The following is a 25,756-nucleotide window of genomic DNA, read 5'->3' as shown; positions in this document are numbered from 1 at the left end:
AGAGAGAGAGAGACAGAGAGATGCAGGTGTAGATCAGATCTAGATTTAGCTGTAGGAAGGACCTCAGGGGCCTTCTAGGCCAACTTCCTCATTGGCCCAAAGGAATGAAGCCTCTCAAAAGCCTGCAGAGCACCTTAGATGCATTGCTTCATTTTGGCCTACAGTATTATCATTATTATCCCCGATTTAGAAAAAAGAAAATAGGCTCAGAACAGTGAAGCGACTTGACCGTGGGCTCTACACAGCTGGTTATTGCCATGACAGGGAGATGAACCCAGGTCTTCCTCACTCCAGGTTTATCTCTCTATCTATTACATCATGCTGTTCTTCTCCTTGGCTCAAATACTGTATTTTTCCCTTTTGGGGGGCGGGGGAGGCAATTGGGGTTAAGTGACTTGCCCAGGGTCACACAGCTACTTAAGTGTCTGAGACGGGATTTGAATTCAGGTTCTCCTGACGGCAAGGCCAGTGCTCTCTCCACTGTGCCACCTAGCTGACCCTCAAATGCTGCATTTTTTAAATAAGAGTTCCTCCTTGGGCCTCTAAGTAAAAAGTTCCTGAGCACCCTTTGGGAATATCGTGACCCTACTTGCATCAATTAAAACACAAAATCAAGGCAGGGAATTCTAAAATTAGTCCTATTTAAAATCAGATGAGAATTACTAAAAATGCTATAGATTGCTAGGAAGCTGGGATTCAGGCATTGATCTGTGTTTCTTGTCTCTAAGAGCAGAGAAAGAAAAGATATGAAAATAAGATGGTCTAATTTTGTATCATAATGTAAGAATGCCCAGAAGATTCACGATAAATATTTGATGACGATGACATGATAGCAGACACATACACATTCTCTTTTCTGGCTTCCATAGGACATTTGGCTGATTTATACATAGTACATGGGAGCATTCCATGCTTCCACATACACTCCCCTCAGAAATTCTACCCCTAAGTTCAAGACACCCTGCTGATCCCCATTCATCTAAAGGCATAGCTCACAAGCCACCACCCATCTGTTTCTTTTTACTTTTCAAGTGGAGGATACAATTAGTCCTAAGTGATAGCATTTAATGAAATAGCATAATAAGAATATTTGCAATTTAACATTTCCTCCCCTCCTCCAACAAGTCTGTGGCCCACTCTCCCACAAATTCACACCATATCAGTGGGAAGAGTAAACACACTCAGGGATCACGCGTGAGGCGCATATGTGTAAGGAAACACATCCAAAGACACACACCTAGAGGAGAATACAAGCGGCTGGGGGCCTTCAGAGAGGGCCATGCCTCTGTTATCAGGACCCTGAGAATCAGCAGCGTTACAGCAGAAAGTACCCAGAACATGAAATGAGAAAGACAGGGGCTCAAAGCTCACACCTTGTGCTTACTGGCTGTGTGACTATGGGCAGGTTACTTAACCTCTCTGGGCCTCAGTTTCTTCACCTGTAGAATGGAGATAACAATGCCTATGATGCCCATCTCAAGGGGCTGTTGTGAGTCTCAAGTGGGATAGTCTATAGAAAGTGCTTTGCAAACTTCACAGTGCTATATAAATGTCAGTGATGATGATGATGACGATGATGAAGGTGATGATGATGATGATGGTGATGGTGATGTGTGATGGTGATGGTGATGGTGATGGTGATGGTGATGGTGATGGTGATGACGATGATGAAGGTGATGATGATGACGATGATGAAGGTGATGATGATGATGGTGATGGTGACGGTGACGGTGATGGTGACGGTGATGTGTGATGGTGATGGTGATGGTGATGATGATGACGATGATGAAGGTGATGGTGATGATGATGGTGATGGTGATGGTGACGGTGACGGTGATGGTGATGGTGACAATGTCACTGGTACTCTTCTGGCTCAGCCGGCTTCCCACTGGTCATTGCTCTCTACTGGGACTGTTCACAGCCGAGTTCTACACCCCCACTGCTTCCCGTGGAATGGGATGTCTTTGTTGTTCTCCATTGGGCATTCACATCTCTGCTCCTACTGGTCCTGGCTTCTGCCACCTAGTGGACTTTTAGGTTTCATCTGAGGTGCTCTTCAGAGCCCCATGATGACCGACTTGGCCCCCAACTGCTAGAGCGCCTTGACAAGAAAGAATGTCCGTGACAAGTCTGGCAACTTTTTAGTCACAGCAGAGACTGAGAGCCACTATACCCAACTGAAGGGCCACCAAACAAAGGCTGAGCACTCCCAGGCTATGTTCAGGTCTATCTAAGTCTCTATCTCAAGCCTAACTTAGGGTTAGAAAGTTCTTTAGAGGGACTTCACAATTGGAGGCCTAGATACTTTCTCCCATCTTCATGATCTCTCAATCTCTCCAAAATAAGAATTACGCTCAAGATATAAGGCAATTTCAACTATCTCCACAGTCTACAATGGAGAACCCTGATAAGGTGGTTTGCCGGGTGAATTAACAGCAGAGAAGGCTAGTCCCTAATCCCAAATGTGCTGACTCGGTCCCTCTACCCCACTAGCCACCACACTCCTATAGGGCTGCACAACCTGACCCACTGGCCAAGCAAAACTCAGCTCTGCCCCTCTCATCTTCCCTGCAACATGAAAACCAAAAAGTTAAAGCTTGCTTTGGCTGGCGCTACACTGTGACAAGGGCCATGATACCATAGTCCTCAGACAGAAAACTGAGGAAGAGAGTGAGCTGGAGCAGGATAGCAACACACGTGTAGACCCACCAGGCCTGAAGCAAAGGGAACCGATATCCAGGTAGAGAGGCTTCTGTCCCCCTAGACGTGCCCTGGGACAGACTGGTGCCAGTGAAACATGAACTGTCCATCACTGGAAGAGAGGGAGATACAGCTCTCAGGGCTGGCCCCCAGAGAAACTACCATGAAAGAGGAAGGAGTTAGAAAGTGAGCAAAAGTATGAAGACAACTAACCAAAGACCTCAGGAGGAAGAAAATAAAGTTGAAGAGCCTGAGCACAAGCAGGTAACCAACAAGGTTTATTAATAGAAGGGAAGAGAGCCTCCAGACTAAATGAATTTACATCTATATTATATGTAATATGCTGTATATTAAATCTCTATTCTACATATTACATATATCTATATTATATTTTATCATATATCACATCTATATTATATTATATATATTATATTTTATTATATGTAATATACATTACATCTACATTATATATTGCATGTAATCTATATTATATAGCTTAGAGATATAGATATAGATTATATATAATATATACTGCATATATTACACACATTATATCTATATTATATATAGTATATATCTGCATCTATGTATTATATATAATAAATATATAATAATAAATATTTTATACAATAATTATTATTTGTTATAAATGTTATATATGAATATTATATCATATATTAAATATAGAAGTATATATTATAAATATTACATATAAATGTTATATATAAATATATATAAATAAAAATATTATATATAAATGAGTCTACACCTATGCATTCCCATCTCAGGATGCTCATTCAATCAAGATTGGGAAATAATAAATACCAAAGAAACAAAGACTTTATTAGCCAAGTGGGGGAAAGTGGCCAGTTCCCCTCTACTCAGAAGCTCAAAACAATCTCTTCCCTAGAAAATTAACAAGGAAGGAAATAGCAAAAAGGGCCTAGGGAGAAACATATCAATTCTTTCATTTGCAAACTCAGTCCCGGCTCAGAGACTCCCCAGTCATCAGCTTATCTGGCTCCACAACCAACCAAAAGCCTCCTCAACCCTTAGTGGCATCAGCTCCCCAGTCACTCATGGCTAGAAGAAGGTTCACCAAACTTCTACACATTGTTGGATTGGAAGCAGATTGGAAGCAGAACTTCTGCGCATGTTCTGTATTAACCACTAGTTAGAGCGTATCTGAGGACGTTCCAGGGACTGGTCTCTCATTGATTACACCAGGAATCAGAGTCAAGCTCACTGGACTGGACTGCACTTTCTATTATCTTCCATTTTATGAAAATCAAGACAACTTTGTTCCTTTACCATCCTGAGACTCCTTTCCTGTTCTCCAGTCTTTCAAGGGTCACAGACCATGACTCTCGTAATTATATCTGCCAGTACTTTCAGGATACTGGGAAGTAGTGTGCTTGGGTCTGGTGACTTGATCCATAAAGGGCAGCTAGAATGTAATTGTTAGAGAGGAAGGGAAAGGATGTCTTAAGTTTCAGGCTAGCTGTGGAGATTATCTCTAAGGTTACCTTCATCTCTAAAACCCTATGAGTACACAAAGTAAGTACGATCTTTTTCTTCAAGAGGGACACCAATAGTGATGAAAGCTAAAATTCAAACTTTTCTAAGTACAGTCTAAAATAAGAGAAAAAAATATGTAAAATTTTTAAAAAAAACACCAGAATCACAGGATCTCAGAGAGGAGCAGCAGAGGCCATGTAGTCTAACGTAGAGTTGAACAAAAATCTTCTCTCTGACACCCCAGACAAGTGGTCACCCAGCTTTAATCTGAAGACCAATAATGAATCACTGCCTTTTGAGGCTTCATGTTTCCCCTTTGAGTAACTAATTGTTAAGGAGTTTTTCCTTATATAAAGACAAAATTTGCCTCTTTGCAACTTCTCCCCATTGTTCAGACTTCTGTAGTCTGATGCTAAACAAAACATGTCTAATCCTGTTTCTTATGGCAACCTTTTATATATGTTCATGTATGTGCTATATGCTATATATTGCTACCATGATCTCCCAACAACTTCTCTTCTGCAGGCTAAATATCCTCGGTTCCTTCATTTGATGTTCATATGCTATAATTATATGGGCCCTTCTGAATTCCAGCCGTCTTTCTTTAGGCATTTCCCAGTCTATCAATGTCCTTCTAAAAAATGCAGTGTCCAAGACTGAAAACGATATTCCAGATGCACTCTGACCAAAACAGAATACAACAGACTGATCACCGGGGTTGTAAGAGTCCAGCTCACGATGGTTCTTGAATTTTCAGGGTGAGCATTTACACCTTGGAAATGGGCAAACACTATAGAATCAGGAATCAATTTATTGTTTTGTTGATTGGCTAGATTTAAGAGAGTGATGGAGAAAATGTCGATAAAAGACCGTCATGCACATATTTTTCCCCCAAAGAGCCAGCTGTTAAACATTTATCAGCATACGCCTTCCTTTTACCTCCCTAATTCTGTGTTTCTCATTGTAGCCTAAGATCATAGTAGCTTCTTAGACCATCATATTACATTGCTGATTTGTATTGACCTTGCAGTACACGGAAACCCCACCCCAATCTTTTCAGACAAATCTCTAATCATGTCTCCCTTATCTCGTACTTGTAAAGTCGATTTCTAAAAACAGAAACATATATAGGTCATAACTTTGTGCAATCTGCACAAAGGTACTACAAAAGCCACAGGTTGTACTGGGATACCACTGAAGAACTTAGCATTTTTGTAATTATACTGGATTCCTTTTCACAAAGGGAAAGAAAGCACTAAAAGATGTCTGGATAATTGAATTCCCCCATTACTACCATGTCATGCCTCCATGCCAGTCTTTATTTACAAATTCCTCTTTTATTTCCTTTATCTGTCCAGGAGATCTGTAGTAGATATCATTGACTAAAAATCACTTTTGTTTCTCCCTCCGTTGTCATTCACTAAAAAGTTTTTCATCATGCTTTGTGCCTTGAGTTCTTAGATTTCCTCACATGGGGCATGTCTTCTTAATATACAATTATCTACCACCCCCTTTTATCCATCCTGTTCCTTTTTTTTTTTGGTTACATGCATTCCAGAGCCATCTTTCAGGCATGAGTTCTATCTCACCAAGCCTCAGTGATAACTATGAGGTTAAATTTACCTCCTTTCATCAAAGCGCCTTGGTTTTGCCCAGACTTTGAGCATTGTACATAGACATTTGAGACATGGATTTTACTCCTGGCCTCCTTTCTTGGATTTTGTCTCATAGGGACCTCTGGGTATGTCAGTGAATAGTTTTCTTCTTTTATTATAACTATTCTCCATAATTTGTTGTTTAGTGGATATCCACGGGCAGCTTTCTCCTTCTTCTGTGCTTTTATTTTTTAAATCTTTTTTTTATAAGATTCACAAGACACCCATTCTTCTCAGTCTTTGTTAGTTATACTCCATCCCTGGTCAGCATCCTGTCATTCCGATGTTCTAAGCTAAGGTCCGCAAAGCCAAATACCATTTTCAAATATCATATTCTTAGGGAGCTATTCACTGTTCAAATAAAATTTTCTTTTCCGCATTCCTTGCCTTCAATGATAATAAGAAAACATAACCTGCGGCTTTATGGTCTTTCAGTTTCTTTCCCAAATCTTCATAATCTTTGGCAACTGCTTTCTAGGTTCCTTCTGGCAATATCTTTTGTGCTCAAAAGAATGGCTGGAATTCACCAATAATCATCCTTTTTGCCAAGTCCTGCAGTATTCTATTTTGTATTTCGTGCATAAACCCCAGAAAGACAACAAATCTTTCTGCTATTGTTCCTGGGTCAACAAATAGCTCCTTCATCACCCTTGACCAGGAAGTCACAACCTACCACTGGTCTCTTCTTCCCCTAACCCTTACTGCCATCTTCTGTCACTCTCCTTTATCATTCCTTAAGGGACAAGAAGATGCTCCTAGCTCAAAGTTTTCAATTCCCTGGTCTTCAAGGGGAGTCTCAAATTTGTTTTTTAGCTCAAGAACATAGTGGTTCTCCTTCTCTTCTTCTTCTGTGCGACAATCTTCCCATTTCCAACTTCACAGTCTTTTTTCCCATCAGGTTGAAGTCTCACTTCGTGTGTGTGTGTGTGTGTGTGTGTGTGTGTGTATGTATGTGTGAATATACACACATACACATATATACCTTTATACACATATATACATATACACACCTTGTGTATTCATTATACATGTGTTGCCTATACGTGTAAATATACATGAACATAAACATCTATAGCACACATACATATGCACATGCATGTACATACATATACACATATACCTACACACACATACATACACACACATACACATACACACACATACACGGATATTTTAGGAACACTTAATTGTCTGTCATCTTTTATAAACCTTCATTTTGGAGAAGTATTCCTCAAGTTCCTTTGCCTCCTTTTCTAAAGGAGAGACCATTCTACATTTGGTACCCGGAGAGCAATCACTTATTGTGGATTAAATCCAAATACTGAATGCTCAATCCAAGTTATAGCGAAATATATACTAGGCCCTCCATTTTCAGATTCTCAACCTTGGTTTGTTTTCGTTAACTACTTGTGAGTGTCTACACCTTACCTCCTAAGCACTTTTATAGCCTTTTATAACCTCTTAATGATGACAAACGTAGCTAATATCTTCTCCTTTGTTTCAATGACTGTTCTTTCTCTTCTCTAATATCTTCTTTGTTTTGACAACTTTTACTTACCAATTTACTTTACTCACCAGTCTTTTCACTTACTTTGTCTTACCAACGACCTTTTCCTTCTCCTTGAGTCTGTCATGTCCTTAACCTCCTTCTTCCTTCAGACTGAGCCTTCAGTTCAAGCTGTTTTCCTTCATTTTAACCTCAGGTTTTCTGGAATTTCTCCTCCCACAAATTGAGGCCTGGCCTTCCTCACAAATCAAAACCCCTCAAAATCACCTTTGTTCTCTTTCTGATTTAGCTAAAGCGGCTGCTTCTTTGCAAGGTAATGTGGAACTGTGGAAAGATCACTGGCTCTGGAATCTGAGGACAGAAGTACAAATTCACCCTCTGATGATCACTACCCATATGACATTGGGCCTCAGTTTCCTCATCTGAGAAATAAAGGGTAGATTAGATGGGCTGTGAGGTACCTTCAAGCCCTACATCTGTGATCTTCTGACACCTTTTCTCAAAGAAACCAGAAGTTGCATCTGAGGCTGAACAGTTCTCCTTTCAACTTGCCAAAGGCCTCCTGCAGAATGTGGCATTTAAACTGAGTCCAGAGGGAAGCCAAGGATTCTAAAAGGCAGAGGTGAGGAAAGAGAGTGCTCTAGGGTGATAGACTGCAAAAGCATGGAGAGAGAGGATGGAGTGATGTGGGTGAGGAGCAGCAAGGAAGCCAGGGTTTCTGGAGCATAAATTAGGGGCAAGAGCCTAATGTGTAAAACGGTAAAGGTAGGAAGGGGCAAGGTTACAAAGGTCTTTCAATGAGAGCTGGACCTGGAGTCAGAAGACCTGAATTCAAATCTAACCTCAGACGCTGACTAGTTGTGTGACTGTGGGCACCTCACCTCTTCTGATCCAGTTTCCTATCTGTAAAATGACGATAATAATAGCCCCTACCTCCCAGATTATTGTGAGGATCAAATGAGATCATATTTGTAAAGCACTTTGCAAGCCTGAGAGCACAATGTAAATGCTAGCTAATATTATTTTTATTGCTTCTAGGGAGTCAATGAAATTTATTGACTAGGACAATGGCACGGTCCAGGTACGTAGAGATGGGTTGGAGTGGGGAGAAACCTGAGGCTGGGAGGAGACCAATTAAGATGCTATTACAATAGGCCGGGTGAGACAAGATGCAGACCTGAAGCAGTGGGGTAATTACATGAGTGGACAGAAGGAGATGTATACCAGAAATGTTGTGGGAAAAGGAATGGCAAGATTTGGCCACTGATTGGTTATGTGGTATAATGCTAAGAAGTTACGGATGGTTGAAAGGAGAGGCACGCCTTCTCTCTTCTCTAGCCAGAATGTGTCAACAACCTCAGGAGAGACATTTTAAAGAGGGAGGAGAGGAGGAGAAAGAGGAGACGGAGGAGGTGGAGGAGGAGGAGGAGGAGGAGGAGAAGAAGAAGTCAGTGATGACACCAAGGTTTCAAACCTAGGTGACTACAAGGATGGTAGCGCCACCAAAAGTAATAGTGAAAATCAGAACAAGGATGGCTTTTGGAGGAAAAGAGAACAAACTCTGTTTTGGACATGTTGAATGTGACTCCACTATCTCATATCCAACAAGGGGATGCTAATTTAAACCTTTGCTTGAAGACCTCAGATGAGGGTAGAAACCTAAGCGCTTCCCAAGGCACCACACTGTACTCTTGGATAGTCTCTAGGAAGTTCCTCCTTACATCGAGCCTAAATATGCCTGCTTACAAATTCCCATTGTTCATAATTCTACCCCCTCAAGTCCAGTAAAAGATGACTAGACCCTCACAGCATGATAGCCTTTCAAATTATATGATGGCTATTTTCATTTTCTCCCCTAGCTTGTTTCTTCTCCAGGCTAAAATTCCCAGTTTCTTCATCTTACTTTCATATGGCATGATATAAAGGCCCTCCCCTTCTCTAGACATTTTACAGATTATGAATGTCCTTCCTAAAATGTGGGGCCCAGAGTGGAAGAGTCTGCCAAAGGTGGTCTGATCAGAGCAGAGAACAGTGGGACCATGACCTCCCAGACATTCTTTCCTAATACAGCCTATCTTGAATTAGCTTTCTTAGCTAATGGCAACTTGTTCCCAGAGGTTGGGAATAGTTGCCAGAAGGGCAGGAACTTGTTCTGGCATTGATGATATCTCGCTCCCTCTGTGGCCACATGGATCCTCCTCTCCTGAAGCTGTATGGTTCCCCAAAGGGGCCTCACAAATGCTGGCACAGGCCTCCCCTCCAGGGAGCTGAGCCTGAGTTTCTATAAGCACTCTCCTCTCTGAGTCTCTCAGCTGTGGTCTAGCTAACTAGCTTTTAAAAGGCCAGCCAAGCACGCAGCCCAAGATGTATGAACTGGAACTAACTAACCATCTCTAATGTGGCCCAAAGGGCCAAGGAATATCTGATAAAGATGAGTTCACACTCTATCAATGACATGCCTTGAATGCCCTAACAAAGTATTCCTCCTACCACCTTGTTAACCTGGTTAAGAAGAAGTTAACCTTGACCAGCCTCCTCCTAGGCTCACCCTCTATATTTGTTTGGATTCCACTGGGATGAAAGGCACTATAAAAAAAAATCATACTGAGAGATGCATCTTAAAAGCACAACAAAGCTCCCAGATCATATAACCCTGACGATTACCACTATCTCCTGGGAGCCACCTGGAAGGAACCCAAGGAACGGTTTCACAGGCTTTCAAAGCCTCTCTCCCAACCCTCCTCCTCCACCTTCTACTTTGGTTCAACAATAAAGCTCTCTATATAAAGGACTTGACTTCCCTGCTTCTGTATGTAATCTCTTGAGCCACGCAAACATGCCCGCCTCTCTCCCACCTCCAACAGTCACTCTGGTCATTAGTCAGCAGCAGCGATAGAATATAAACACCGCCCTCTCCCTCCCCAACCCCCTCCAACTTCCATATTAATATTTCAATAGCTCCAAATGGAAAACACAGAGGCCAATGAGGCGGCCAGACTCTTAACTGCTCAGCTCTCCTAGGCCTGCAGAGAGACTGCCTGTCTGGCTACTGGTCAGTCCTTCCGACCTTTATTCCCAATTCCCCAGATGATGGAAAAAGTAATAATTAATAATCATCAACATTATTATTATTAATGGCTGGCATGCATGTAGGCCTTTATGGCTGACAAAGCACTCCCACTAGATCCTCACGATTCTGTGAATTAGATACTATGATTATCCCTACTTTATACATGAAGAAAGAAAGGCTAAGAATGGTTAAATGAGGAGCAGGGTCACACAGCTAAGTGTTTGAGGCAGGACTCATGTTCAGGTCTTCCCCACTCCCAGTCCAACATCCTCTGCTCTACCCCACCCAGCGGCCTCTAAGAGAGCAGGGGCAACGCTCAGAGGGCAAAAACAGCGCTGAGAGGGGCAGGCAGAGCGTTCAGAGGGGAAGATGGGAGTTTCCAGAGGGCAGGAGGAGGTAGGAAGCATCCAATGATTGAGTGACCACAACTGCATCTAGAGGGGCACAGATGAATTCAGCAAGTCAAGACCGCGCTCAGTGGGGCATAAATAACACCCAGGACAAGAAGCTAGTGGTAGGGGAGAGAGCCCAGAGGGTGGGAATAGTTCCCGGAGGAGCAGGAACTTTTGCCAGAGGGTAAGAACAGCACCCAAAGCATCGGTGTCTTCTTGTTCAGAGGGCAACAGCATCAGTCAGTAGGGAGGCTCCTGCAAAATTCCACAGGGGAAGTCGATCCCAGGGGGATGAAAAGCTCTGAAGAATGAAATTCTGAAGACACAAAGAGAAACAGTCCTGATGAGGAGAGAAGGAAAGGGAAAGATGAGGCAAGGCAAGGGAATAAGCATTTACATAGCGCCTACTATATGCCAAGTGGACAGCTAGGTGGCTCAGTGGGTGGAGCACTAGACTGGGAATCAGGAAGACTCACATTCATGAGCTCAAATCCGGCCTCAGACACTTCCTAGCTGTGTGACCCTGGGCAAGTCACTTCGCCCTGTCTGCCTCAGTTTCTTCATCTCTAAAATGAGCTAGAGAAGAAAATAGCAAACCACTCCAGTATCTCTGCCAAGAAAATCCCAAATGGGGCTCACCAAGAGTCGGACAAGACTCAACAACAAAAAACGTGCTGAGAGCTTTTTACAAATATTGTCCCATTAGATCTTCCCGGTAGCCCTGGGAGGGCGGTGCTCTCAGCATCACCTCCATTTTACAGCTGGGGAAACTGAGGCAAAGAGAGGTGAAGTGACCTGCCGAGAGCCAGGCAGGGTTAGAGTGTTCCCGACTCCAGGACAGTGGTAGTAACTGGCAACAGTGAGCAAGCACAAGTACTCAACGCTTGGGAAGCAGCAGAACAAAAATGACTTAAGGAAAAGTAGGGCGGAGGAGAGAGAAGAGAGAGCGTGGGAGGAGGCAGTGCAGAGGGAAGAGGGCTGCTCAGAGAGGCGGCAGAGGAGCCACCACTATCGAGTGACAGGCTCAACCCTAACGTGGCCCCAGCCGAGGAGAGGCATCAGCTTGTCCAAGCCTAGGGAAGTGACCGTCCTGCTCTGTGTGCCCTGTCGTGCTGGGACCCCATGGGGAGCTTCTGTTCAGTGCCCCGTGACGGGGAGGAGGGCCAAAGGAACAGGAGAACTGGCTGAACGTTTGGGAGGCTCCCTCTCGGTGTCACGTCTGAAGAGTTCTCACCTGATGAGAAGGAACAGCCCGGCTCTGCTTAGCCCCACCCCGCAGAACTAGGGGCAGTGGGTTAGATTTAATCCACGAGACTGTGAGGTCAGAGATTGTCTTTTGCCTTTTTTTTTGTACCCCCAGCACTTAGGTGCCTGGCATACAGTAGGCGCTTAATGTTTATCGACTGACTCGATGAATGGGTGAGAATTGAAGTAATAGTAATAAGATATTACGTAGCGCTTTAAGGCTTGCAAAGCAATTTGACATGTTACCTCATTAGAGCCTCGTAACACCCTGGGAAGTAGGTGCTGCCTTTATCCCCATTTTACAGATGGGGACACTGAGGCTGAGTGAGGCCAAGAGCTATTACTATCGCAGTTTTACAAATGGGGATACTGAGGCCGGGAGGGTTCAAGTGAGGTCAGATTCTATCCCAGCTGCGCAGAGAGCCCTTGCAGGTTTGCCGACAGGGAAGATTCGAGGTAGGGCCCCCCCCCCCTTGCCCCGAGGTCTCTCAGCCAAGGCCAAGGTCAAGGTCAGGGTTGGCCCGGAGACGCCTGAGGTTTGCCCCTCCCCCCTCGCCCTCCCCCTCCCCCACACTGAGAGATCCCGGAACCAAGGTGGCGCTCCAGCCGTAAAGGCTTTCAAGGACTGAGGATTTAACTGATATCTTAAGGGAATTTTCTTTGGCCCCCACATTCGGCTTCAGAAAAAAAACAAAAATAAGTCCATTCAGATGAAAAAAATCCATTCAGAAACAAGGCAGGCTGGGCTGGAGCGGGGTAGACGAGGCCCCGGAGGGAAGTGCCTCTCCGTATCCCCCAGCGCTTAGCACCGAGCCTGGGCCGCAGTGGGTGCCTAATAAATGCTTCTCTGCTCGACTTTTTTTTCTTTTTTAAGGAGGGACCGAGCTCCCGAACATTCACCTCCCTCCCAGGCTCGGCGGGAATGGCAGCACTCAGTGCGCACGCGCGGCGGCCCGCAGCAGGTGCTTGAGCCCAGGGCCTCCAGTGCGTGCAGGGGGTTTCCACCTGGTGCTGGGAGGAGGGCGCACGCGCGCACGTGCACACGCGCTCCCTTCCTTCTTGCCCCGCCTCGCTCTCTCCCCTCCCGCTCCGCCCAGGCGGCGGCGCGCACGAATACAGCTGGCTACTCACGTACAGGCACGCGACCCTCCCCCCCCTCCCAGCGTGAGCTCTCTCGAGTTCCCCCTCCCCCGCCGGCTCAGATTGTGTTGCCCAGGCAACCGCAGTGCGGTCTCACCTGAGCTCTGCGCCTGCGTCCCACCGGCCGGCCCCTCCTCCCCTCCCCTCCCCTCCCCCTCAAAGCAGGGAGCTCCGCCGCCCCCTACTGAGTGAGTATGGGCGCTGAGCCCCCGCTGGGCTGCCGCCGGGGAGCTGGGGGAGGGGTCAAGGGAAGCGGGGACGGGGGAGGGAAGACCCCACATCATCGCGAGGGAGACCCCCCGACCTAGCAGCTCCAGTCTGCCCCGCCCAGGCGGCGCCTATCATTAGTTCTGGATTCTGGATCCCGCCCCCTCCCCTCCTCTCTACCTCCTCCCCTCCCCCTCCTCCTCCCTCCTCCCTGCCTTCCTCCCTTCCTCTATTCTCTCTTTCCTCCACCCCCTTGTTTCCTCTCCCCCTCCACTTCCTCCCTCTTTCCCTTACCCCTCCCCTCCTCCATCCTCCTTGCTCCATCCCTCCTCCTCCCTCCCTCTAGTCTTCTCCATTTCCCTCCTCCCCCTTGTCCCTCCTCCCCTGCCCCTCCTTTCCTCCCTCTTTCCCTCTCCCCTCTTCTCTCCCTACTCCCCTTCCTCCCTGCCTCCTCCCCTACTCCATCCTCCGTGCTCTATCCCTCTTCCTCCCTCCCTTCCTCTAGTCTTCTTCCTCTATTTCCTCCCTCCCCCTTGTCTCTCCTCTCCCTTCCTCCCTCTTACCCCCTTCTCTCTTCTCCCCCCTCCTCCCCTTTCTCCATCCCTCCTCCCCGCCCCCATCCTTCTCCCTGCTCTCTCTCTCCTCCCCTCTCCTCTTCTTGCCTTCTCCCCACTTCTGTTCCTTTCCCTTTCCTCTATTCCATTCCCCTTTTCTATCCCTCCTCCTGTATTTCCCTCTACTCTCTTCCCTCTTCTATCCCTCCTTCCAGATTCTTCCTCTCCCTTCCTCCATACCTCCTCCCCACCTCTCCCCTCCTTCCTCCTCTTTGCTCCTCCCCAGCCCTCCCCTCTCCTCTCTTCTATGCCTCCTCCTCCCCCCTTCCTCTACGTCTCCTCTCCACTTAGATTCTCCCTTCCTCCTCTGGCCCTCCTCCCCATCCTCCTCCTCCTCCTTCTCCTTCCTCCCTCTCCCCCTCCTCTCTTCCAGTGTGCTCTCCTCTCCCTCCTCCCTGCTCCTTCCCATCTCCTTTTTCCCTCTGCTCCTCCTTCCTGCCTGTGTTCTCCCTCACCCGCGTTCTAGCTTTTCCCCATTCACTTCTTATAAATCCCACCCCACCCCCACCCCATCTGCACTCAAGAAGAAAAAAATGCAAGCGTGACACACTTTTAAATTTACCTGCATTTTTAGCATTTTCACCCTCATTTTCTTACAATACATTATCCACCGATCTGTAGACTTTGCCGGTTTCTGAGGTGTAAATGTTCACTCTGAAAATGTTAGGTCCAAGCTAACTCCAGCACCCCCCTGCCCTCCTCCAGCCTCACCTCAGGCCTTCAGGGGCAGCGCAGCAGATAGAGCACCGGGCCTAGAGACAGAAAGACCTGAGTTCAAATCCAGCCTCAGACGCGTACTGGCAGTGAGCCCCTGGGCAAGTCACTTAACCTCATCTGTAAAATGGGGGTGAAGACAGCACTTACCTTTAAGGGGTGTTGTGTGGGCCAGATGAGATCAGTGTAAAGTGCTCAGCACGGAACCGTAAAGCTGGCACATAGTAGGTGGCGTATGAATCTTAGCTGTTACTTGTATTCCCTATTGGCATCCTCCTCCCCCCGCCTTCCTCTGCCTCCCCATCGTTCACATCTATAAAATGATGGGGTTTGGGCAAACGGCCTCCGGGGGAGGGGCCTTCCAGCTTTCAATCTGTGATCTCCCCCCACTGTTCATCTCTTGTCCCTGTCTCCCTCTCCCTGCCCACCCTCCTCTTCCTTTTCCTCCATCCTCTGCCTAACCCTGTGCTAGTCCTCCAACCTTAAGCCATAGCATCATCCAAAGGAAAGTCCCATCCGCGGAATTGGAAGGGATCTTTTGGGGAGGGCTGCTTTATTTTATAATTCAGGAGTGGCCAGGGTCACAGGGCAGTAACATCCCTGGGGGGATGCCAAGGCAGCCCCTTTTCCAGTGCATCTCCCGCCCTCTGTCCCACCTCCCTGTTTGCACCCCGCTTCCCGCTGACCTGTCTCCCTCCTCCCACCTACCCTGAAGTCCCTGTTCCTGGTCATCACCTTCTGTTATGACCATCTCCCCTGTCCCTCCTTGTGTCTCTTTTTCCCACCCTCTGTCCGTCCTGTATCCTCTTCTCCACCATCCCCACCGGTGCCCTTCCTCCCCTCCTGTCCCTCCATCTGTCCTCTTCCTCCTACCCATTCCCCAACCAGTCTCTATTTTTTCCTCCTCCATTTATGCCTCCCACCCACTCTCTCTTCCTCTCCCAGCTCTTGTTCCTTCCCCACTTGTCTCTAGCTTCCTCCCACCCTCTCCTCCGCTTCTCTCTCTCTCTGTCTCTCCTTCCTCTCTTTATCTAATTCCCCAACCCTTGATGGGGGCATTGTAGAGAACAGTCATGCTTCAAGTAGGGGATGAGCTAGCTAACCACTGTCATCTTTCTCAGCTCAGATTCTAGATTCCTCCGAGCTTCCCCTAGTCCTTCCCCTTCCTCAGCTCTGCTCCTTCTTTCTTCTGCCCTTCTTTTCCTTTTCCCCATCCTATTCCTGGGTGTCCTCCCACCTCCTTCTGGCTCCTGCCTTCTTAGCACTTGGCCAAGCCTCCTCTCCCCACCTTCCTCACCCTCGGGTCCCTCCTCTTTCCTTGTCTTCACCCATCTCCTCTGCCACCTCCTCCTCCTACCCTCTCATCTCCACCCCTTTTCTGGGTCCCACCTCCTCAGCCCAGCTTCATCTTCTCCTCCTTCTATCCCTCTTCTCTGCCAGTCTGTCCCTCCCTTCTTCTCCCCAAGTTCCACCCCCCCCCCCATCATCTTCCCACTCCCAGGGTGCATTGCTTTATTTGGGCTGGTAGCTCTGGGAGATGAGCTCTGGCTGCACAGACTGACCTCTGAGGACCAGAGAAAGGGGAGGGGGAGAAGGGAGAGCTCAGCCCAGCCTTCCCCTCCCCTCCTCTCCTCTCCTCTTTCCTCCTCTCCCTTCCCCTGCCCTGCCCATGGGCCACCTGCCCCAGCAGCTGCAGGAGAGGAGGAGGAGGAAGAGTGAGAGAAGGGGGGGATCCGCCTAGAGGACAAAGGACATCTCCACCCTCAGGTGAGCTGTGATGGGGAGGGCAAAGTTGTTAGCAAATAAAATTGGAAAAGAAGGCTCTTGCTGTCCCATAAACCCCTCTCCCCTGACCGCTTTATAATTACCCCTTCCTTCTTTCAGAATATGGGTGAGGGTTGCAGGGCATCTGGGTACCAGGAGCCAGGCTAACTGCCACCCCACCCCCTCACACCATGCCGGCCTTGATGCTTTTTCAGCTCCTTTGGGAGGCGAGAGATGATTCAATACTCTCTTCCACAGCCGTATGTGGAGGAGAGCAAAATAATCTGGTCTTCTTTGAGCCCTGGACAAATCTAGCTGTTTCGGGGTGCTCGTCTTAGCCCCAGAGTGGGGGCAAGTCAGAAGAAGACACGCCACCCCTCTGAAGCAAACGTCAGCTCTTTCAGGGAAGGGTGGGTGGGGGTCATCGGGGGCCGATGTGTTTCCCATCAAGGGAGGCTTGCCCATTTCTGGGGACTGGTGCTCGCCTCTGCAAGCCCCAGAGGTCTGCGTGTGGAGCTGAGCAGAACGTGGGTCTGGGCTTGCTTGCGGTTCTGCTGGGCTGCTGCCGGGCCCCAGGTGTGGCCTGAGTCTTCCAGAGAAGCTGAGCCGGCCATGTGGGGGACGAGAGGAGCCCGCCGAGCTGGGCCAGCTCTCGGGGTGGGCTGCGATCCGCATTGCAGGTGCGTGAGAAGCTGCCAACAGTCTGGCTCTCTTTGTCTAGGAGGGAAAATATTTGTGGCAAAATGTGCCTGCCAGGGCGCTTGTTACTGCAGGGAGGAGGCCTCGGTCCATTTCATCTTTTTAATGCCTTTGAACATCGCTGTGGAGATTAGAGCCCTCCTTGGCAAGTTGCACACTGTCCCCTTAGGGTGAGTATCCCTTCGTGGCATGCCTATGAACCTTGTGGTAGAGGATACCCTTCGGTTTGGGAAACCCAGCGTAGCATGCAGTAAAGCTTCATGCTTGACAGAGGACCCGTCATCTGCGGGCTGAATTAGTGACTGCTTCGCTAAACGACATCTAACCTGGCCCCTTTTGTCTAATGGCTGGCTTCGAAAGGATTTCATACAGCGATGGCATCCAGGTTTAACAGATTAAATTCCGTAGCTGATGTGAAAAGAAGCACTGATTCCCTAGGAAAAGAGAATTCTTGTGTACTATAATCATATCTATATTTGTTTTGTTGGTAAATATATCCTAAGCTTTATTACTTTGCACACATCTAAAAAACTGGACCAAAGTGATTGCTAATTTTGCCTTTTTTAAGAGATTTGGGGGGTCATTTATTTATTACTAAAGCTGTTGTTTTATCGTGTAGTAATTTCTCTTGCACAATAAAAAAAATCACCTGGTTTTTCTCAGAGAATGCTGTTGAAATTGTTTGCTTTTGCTAGTCTCAAATCATTTGGGGCTTTATGTATTTGCTTAAGCCAAACTTTTCTTTTATCTGACCTCTTGTGGAAGAATGTTTTTAGGCTTGTATATTATTTATTTGATGGGCTTGTACAATTCATATATTATTTTTATCAGTCTATAAACCTTATGTATACATTAAAATGTAGCATTGAAAGAACACAAAGAAAGCAATGCTGTGTGTCTATGATAGGATCCTGTTAATAGGATGTGTCATAAGTGAGCATAGCAGTCTGAGATTCTGAAATGCTATAAACCAAAACCCAAGATACCTCATGGGATGGCACCCCAAGCTTCTGCAGAATATCCCCGGAGGTAGAGAACAATCTCAGTGACAAAGAAAACTTGGAAACTAGATTTTTATCATTATCTTCTTTTTCTAGGGGAAAAAAAACCTTGATTGTTGCAAAAGAATTCCTCAGGAATATTTATTCATTTTGAAATTTTCTCCCTATTTTGACATTGCCGACCATTATCAAATGACATCTCAGTTCATTTGCAGCAAACCTAGTGACACTTTTAAAGACTCTTTAAAGTTATTCCTTTGCTATAACAAAGCATTCTTCAGATTTTTTGTGTGATCTGAAATCTATTTAATGATAGCCATTTGTATGGAGGTCAGTTACAAATGAGTGATGTCTACTTGCGGCTCAAACTTTGGAATGGTTCCAGGACTGGTTTTAGTGAAACTTATTTTCTGCATCCCAGCACCAGAGGGTGCCACCGTGCATCCTCCATTCATTCATTGAGTGCTGCTATAGGGAATTGATTCTCTTGGACCTAGGAGGACCCAAACCAAACCCCAACCCCGAAAAACAAAACCCTGCCCCCACAAAGTTGTACACCTGTTGAGTAAGGATGCTGCGATGAGATGAGGAATGTGTTTAGTGAGATACAAACCAAGGATTTTTTTTTCTTAAATAAAATTTTGTGGTTCATTCTGTTTGAGTCAACAGATAGTAGAACTCAGTACATTGGTTTTCTTAACTAACAGTTCCTTCCAAGAGATGGATGAAGGGTCTCATTTTATGTTTCTGCCTCCCCCAATTGTTAAATCTGCTTGTTAATAGCTTTCTATGTCTGGATTCTTATCATGAAATAACTCCTGTGATAGCTAGCCTGTTCAGAAAAAATGGAGATTTTATAATATGTCAATATTGTTTTTATCTATATGGTAGAAATGTCTGGTGAAACACGTGGCTCCTACGTGACAGCACTGGGTATCTGTGGCAGGCGGGTCAGAGTTAGGCCAGGCCAGCATGTCATAGGGATGAGGGGATGAAATGGAAGTTGGGAGAGCTTGCTCCGCCATCAGCTCAGACCCTCACTCTCCCTGTGACCCTGAACCCATCACTTGGAGGTTTGGTTCCCTCATGTGTCAGATGGGCTTAATAAACCGTACTCACAGGGTTCTAAGGTTCAAATGAGTTTTGCACAGAGGGTTTTGCAAAACTTAAAGATCTCTATGTAAATGGCAGTTTTTATTTGATTGCTGAAAAAGGTTAAGTTTAATTAAAGCTTTCTCTCTGGAGAATATATTTAACATTCATGGGAAAGATGACTTTGAAATAATAGTAAGAAACTTTCAATAGAATGTAAGCTCCTTGGCAGTAAGGGACGGAATCCCCAGTGCTTAGCACAATGCCTGACACATCCCAGGCAGGCCCGTAATGAATGCCTGGCTGATAAGCGGCCCTGCACAGCAAAGATGAGGCTCTTATTCACCATCAGTAACACAGGTGCTTGGAGTTGAAGGCTTCCTCCAACACCTTCTTGTGGTGCGGTGGTGACTCTGGACTCTCAAGGGCTCTGCTGGCAGGATCTTGAACTCTTAGGACAATTACCAAGCCAAAACAGTTTCCTGTGAACTACCGGCAGTGGATCATACTGTCAGTTTTCTGAGAACTAATCTCACTGAGTTCAAAGAGGCTTCACTGGCTACAGGGTGGTGAGTTTTTCTGTCCCAGTAACTCTCAAACCATCTTCACAAGTTGTAGGTGGTTGCAGTCACTGGTGGTGGAGGGAATATGCTCGTTGAAAAAATCGCCAATAAGAGATGACTTTTCCACCCCATATGCCCTTTGAAGGAAACTATATGCTTGTGAAATGGATCATTGGGGGCAGGGTCCATTCTGTAGCCCCGGACTAACTTTATTCCCTCAGTAAATGCTCATGAAATGCTTGCTCAAAGACTGGTCTCATTGGCACCATGCTTTAACCCAAATTGGCTAAATGGTGACTAACATCTCCTCTTTCAGGGGGAGCTCTGGAAAGAAGCCCGCAGATATTGTTAATGTATATCTGAACCTAAAATGCTGAGTGTATAGAGTTTTGTTGTGTTTAAATAGAATGATTCCTTTTTTTATCATTCACATTTGTGTCTATGAGCCACCAGAATTTTGTGTGGGTACAGAATTGGGGACAGGCACTTCCCTTTTGGCTGAATATGAGCTTCAGTCTTTCTGTTACATTTTTTTGATCCCTCTGAGCCAAAGGATGCCTTGGCTGTGAGCAAGGTGCATTTCTCTTTCCATCCAGCCTGTTCTCTGTGGCCAGACTCAAATTTCTTCCACCCTGATCTTATTACAAGACTCTCCTGCTCAGAAGCCTTCACTGGCTTCCACGCTAAAAGCTTCTCCCAGCTCTGTAATTTGGCCCCCTCTGCTCTTGTCCCCTTCTTCCAGTCACATCCATGCCCCCCACTGTATTTGGCGCCATTCCGTCCCGTACTTCCAGTCCTTTCCATCACCTCGAATGCCTTCCTTCTACCTGCTAGTTCATGTCTTACCCATCCTTCAAGGCCAGCGTAAGTGATACAGTAGATAGAATGCCAGACTTGGAGCCTTTCTCCAATCCTGCCTCCAACACTTGGTAGCTGTGTGACCATGGGGAAGTTACTGCCCCTCTCTGAAACTCACTTTCAACTGCAGTACCAGCCCTCACGGGATTATTGTGAATCCCCCTAGAACATGCCCGACAAGTGGTATCCAGAGTCTGCTGGAAGACCTCCAAGGAGGTGGAATCCACCGCCTTTTCAAGGCAAACCATTCCACTTTGGGACGGCTCGAATTGTTGGGAAGGTTTTCTTGACGCAGGCTGAAATTTGCTGCTTCCACCCATTGTTCCAGGTTCTGCCCTCCAAGACCAAACAAAACAAATCTAATCCTGCCCCCTGATGCATGGTGGGTGGTACAGTGGATAGTGTTGCCCTTAAAGTCAGGAAGACCTCAGTCTAAGTCTTCCCAGCTGTGTGACCTCGGACAAGTCACTTAACTTCTGCCTGCCTCAGTTTTCTCATCTATAAAGGGGGGATAGTGAAAAGCATCTACCTCCCAAAGTTGTGGATTAAAGAAATAATATTTGTAAAGCACTTTGCTGGTCTTAAAGAGCTATAGAAATGCTATTGTTCTGCTGTTGCCGTTGAGTTTCAGTCATGTCTGACACTCTGTGACCCCATTTGGGGTTTTCTTGGCAGACATCCTAGAGTGGTTTGCCATTTCCTTCTCCAGCCTATTTTACAGATGGGGAAACTGAGGCTAATGAGGTTAAGTGATTTGCCCAGGGTCACACAGCTAGTGTCTGAGACCAGATTTGAACTCACGTCTTCCTGACTCCAGCTCTGGAGTTCTATCCACTAGCTGCCATTCTTATTATGAGAGCCCTTCAAAGACAATTATTACATCTCCTTCGAGTCTTGTTTCATCCTGTGTAAACATGCCCGGTTCTTCTAACTGATCCTCTGTCTTTGCCATCCTGTTTGCCTTCTGCACGCTCACCAGTTTATCCACATGCTCTCTAAACCCCAGCACCCAGCGCTGAATACAACACCCTCGGTGAGGTCTGACAAGGGCCGAGCGTGGGCTCCTTCCTGGAGGGGCGACTTTCCTAATGCAGCTCCACACTGGATCCACTCTTTAGACTGCTTACTTACAGGGGCCTCAGACTACACTAAAACCCCCAGATCCTTTTCAGAACAACTGCTGTATTTCCGTGCCTCCCCCGTCTCAACAGTTGTGGAGTTATTTTTGGTACAAGATTTTTTCACCAATCCCCATAGAATTTTATCTTTTTCAGTTCAGCCAGGCGCTCGATCCTATCAGGAGCCTTTTGGACCCAGACTCTATTAGCCTCCATGGTGTTACCATCCTCAGAGAGAAATGGATTAGGTGATAAAACAGAAGGATTCAGAACAAGTAGGATGTTTGGACACAAACAATCATTGTTAATGGTTCCTTGTCAATACGTCAGGACGTCTCCCACCAGGAGATCTCTGGGATCTGCTTTGCCTTGTGTTGTTTCATGGGTTTTTGTCAATGCCTTGGATAAAGGCATAGATGGCCTACTCATCACGTTCACAGATACTACCAAGCCAGCTCATTTTACAGATAAGGAAACTGAGGCAATCAGTGTGAAGTGACTTGCCCAGGGTCACACAGCTAGCATGTGTCTGAGGCTCGATTTGAACTCAGGTCTTCCTGGCTCTAGGCCCAGTGCTCCACCTACTGCACCACCTATCTGCCACTTTGGAGTAACTCTAATTGTTAGGAAGTTTTTTTCTGAGGACAAGCCAGAATTTGCCTATTTGTAACTTCTAACCTCTTCCTAACTTTCCTATTACTATCAAAGTAACCACCAGCCACCCTCCCAATCACCAGGACTTCCAAGCTAAGACAGTTACCAAGCCAAAACGGTTTCCTGTCAACTCCCAGCAGTGGATCATGCTGTCAGTTTTGTGAGAACTAATCTCACTGAGTTCAAAGAGGCTTCACTGACTACAGGGTGGTGAGTTTTTCAGTGCCAGTAACTCTCAAACCGTCTTCACAAGTTGTATCCTGGCCTCCTCATTCTCTCTTCCACCTCAACCAATCTGTGGCCAAGTCCTGCTGATTCTGTCTCTGGAACATCTCTCTCCCTGACTCTGCCACCATCTTGGTGCAAGGCCTCATCACCTAAACCTAGATTATTGCACAGCCTGCTGATTGTTGTCTATGCCTCAAATCTCTCTCCATTCCAGTACATCTTCCACTGAGCTATCAAACTGATCTTCAGAAAGAACAATTTTGAGCATATCACCACCCCTCCAAGCCAATAAACTCCCATGGCCCCCTGTTACCTTCGGGATCAAACATGAAATCCTCTGTTTGGGCTAAAGCCCTTTATACCTGGACCCCTCCTACCTTTCCAGGCTTCTCATGCTTCACTCCCCTCCTGGAGTTCTGTGATCCAGTGACAATGGCTTTCTTGCTGTTCCTCACACATGACAATCCATCTCCCACCTCCAGGCACTTTCACTGCCTGTCCCCCCTGCCAGGAATGCTCTCCCTCCTCTCATCTCTGCCTCCTGGCTTCCCTGGCTTCCTTCAAGTTCCAGCTAAAATCCCACCTTCTATAAGAAACCTTTCCCAATGCCCCTTGACACTGGTGCCTTCCCTCTGTTAATTATCTCCACCTCTGACTGTCTGTATCTTATCTGTAGAGTTATGTGTCGTCTCGCTCATTCGTCTATGAACAGAGAGTATGGACGGGTTTTCTCTTTTGTTTTTTGTCTTTCTTTGTATCCCCAGCCTTTAGTACAGTGCCTGGCCCATGTTGTTGTTGTTCAGTCATTTCAGTCGTGATTCTTTGTGACCCCATTTGGGGTTTTCTTGGCAGAGATACTGGAGTGGTTTGCCATTTCCTTTTCTGGCTCATTTAACAGATGAGGAAACTGAGGCAAACAGGGTTAATTGACTTGCCCAGGGTCACCGAGCTATTAAGCATCTAAGACTGTTTTTGAACTCAGGGAGATGATTCTTCCAGACTCTAGGCCTGGCACTCTGTGCACTATGGTGCCACCTAGCTGCCCCTGGCACACAGTAGGGTTTTAATAAATGCTTATTCACTTAACTTGACATTGCACCTTCTCCTGGCCTCTAAGACCAAACAGAACTAGCAATTCTTTCCTGTAACAGTCCTTTAAACACTTGAAGTCATTCTCTCGTCCCCCTAGATTTTTTTCTCCAGGCTAAGCACTCCCAGTTCTTGCAAATTATCCTCATGACATAATCCCAAAGCTATCCAAGTTATGTTCCTTTGGATGCTTCTCAAGGTCACCCAAGTCCTTTTTAGCTTTTTGTACTGCAATATTACACTGACTCTTAAGCACCTTGCAATCCACTAAAACCGGCAGATTATTTTCAGAGACACTGTGTCTTTGCCCATCTTATACTTGTGAAATTGATTTTTTGAATCCAAGGATAAGACTTTCCATTTTTCTCTATTAAGTTACATCATATTAGATTAGGCTCAACATTCTCTCTCATAGGAACAGCTAGGTGGTGCAGTGAATAGAGCACCAGCCCTGGAGTCAGGAGGACCTGAGTTCAAATCCGGCCTCAGACACTTGACACATTTGCTAGCTGTGTGACCTTGGCAAGTCACTTAACTCCAATTGCCCTGCCACCCCAAAAAAAACTGAAATATTCGCTCTCATCAACATCTTTTTGTATCCTAACTCCTTCATCCTGTGTGCTAGCTAACTATCCTTCCTCCCAGGTTTGTGCATTCTGCAGTTTTGATACAGATGCTGTCCATTTATGCTTTTATCTCAGTCACTGATTAAAAAACAACCACCATAGGGCCAAGGCCAGGTCCTTTCTGCACACTACTTGACCTGTCTCCAAAGGGACACTGAGGCTGTTTTTGACGTCTGCCCTTTCAACTAGCTCAGAATCCACTTAGGCTCTCCCCTAATCCACAGCACACCACCTTGTACATAATAGTGTCATTCCAGAAATTTTCAAGTATTTTCCTAAAATCTAGATTAACCATAGCTCAGACATATTGCTTCAATCTGTCAGCCTTATAACCCTGTCAAAAAAGTGAACAGTGAGGTTAGTCTGGCATGTCCTGTTCTGGATGCAGGCCTTTTGATCAATGTATTCTCATAGGTGAGTGACTATCATCATCTCTTTAAAAGCAGATTCTAGAATTATGCCAGGAATTGAAGTCATGGGGTAGTTGCTCCATAAATTGCTGGGCTTGAAATTTTTAGTTCAAATTTTTGACACCTTGGCTAGCCTATTATCTCTATATGTTGCAAAGGAACCAAGATAAACTTAAAACCAATAAAAATTTATTCTCATGTTGAACTCTAAACACAGGCTACCAAGTGAAGAAAGTGTGTTTAGATCCTGTAATGTTTTTTCAAAAGTGCACGTGTCTTGCCCAGACTATGTTTTCCTTTGTAATTAGACCTTTTTCACTGTGCCGGTTCTTTACATGCCCAATAAAATCTAGAGCTGTTCTGAAGTCATCCATTAATGACGGCAGTAGTCATCATAGTCTTTGGTTCAAATGCTTCCATTCACCTCCCCGAGCTGTACATAGAAGTGTACTTTATATGGTAGCACTGATTTTTTTTTTTAGTTGAGCCCATTATCCTTGTACATAGAGTCTGTCCCTGCATTGCAGAGGACAGTTTAACAATGAAGCAAATGAAGGTATTTCCTTTTCTAGATGGTTTGTCTTAAGGGGGACTTTTAGTTCCTTTTTCCTACCTTCCTGAAACATTCAGCTCTCCCCTGAGCTCCAGGCCGCCTCACCAACTGCTTAGTAGGATGTTTCAAACTGGAGGTCCCCTAGGCATCTCAGACTCCACATGTCCAAGACAAGCACCACCACCCCTTCTGTGCCCTGTTCCTAAACAATCATTTCTGTCGAGGGCACCATCATCCTTCTAAGCCCCCAGGTTGGCAACCTCTGAGTCATCCTGGGCTTCACTGACCTCCACCCCATATGAGTGAAAGTCTTTATTAAGCACTTACCATGTGCCAAGT

General features: G+C 46.1%; 1 protein-coding gene across 2 annotated transcripts in view; it reads left to right on the top strand.

The window, feature by feature from the left end:
* The first annotated feature begins 16,391 nt into the window (after nucleotides 1–16,391).
* The window catches only part of CCDC92 (coiled-coil domain containing 92), a 44,965-nt gene continuing 35,600 nt past the window's right edge, over nucleotides 16,392–25,756 (top strand). The window contains exon 1 of one of the 2 annotated variants that reach the window (XM_036736216.1): nucleotides 16,392–16,529. The gene's annotated coding sequence lies outside the window, so the exon portion shown is untranslated. Of the gene's footprint in view, nucleotides 16,530–17,356; nucleotides 17,396–25,756 lie in introns of those variants that run through there. The other variant, XM_036736210.1, reaches the window with a different exon arrangement.

The sequence above is a fragment of the Trichosurus vulpecula genome, chromosome 1, assembly GCF_011100635.1.
Source record: "Trichosurus vulpecula isolate mTriVul1 chromosome 1, mTriVul1.pri, whole genome shotgun sequence".
Classification (NCBI taxonomy): domain Eukaryota; kingdom Metazoa; phylum Chordata; class Mammalia; order Diprotodontia; family Phalangeridae; genus Trichosurus; species Trichosurus vulpecula.
This window is presented reverse-complemented; position numbering and strand designations above follow the sequence as displayed.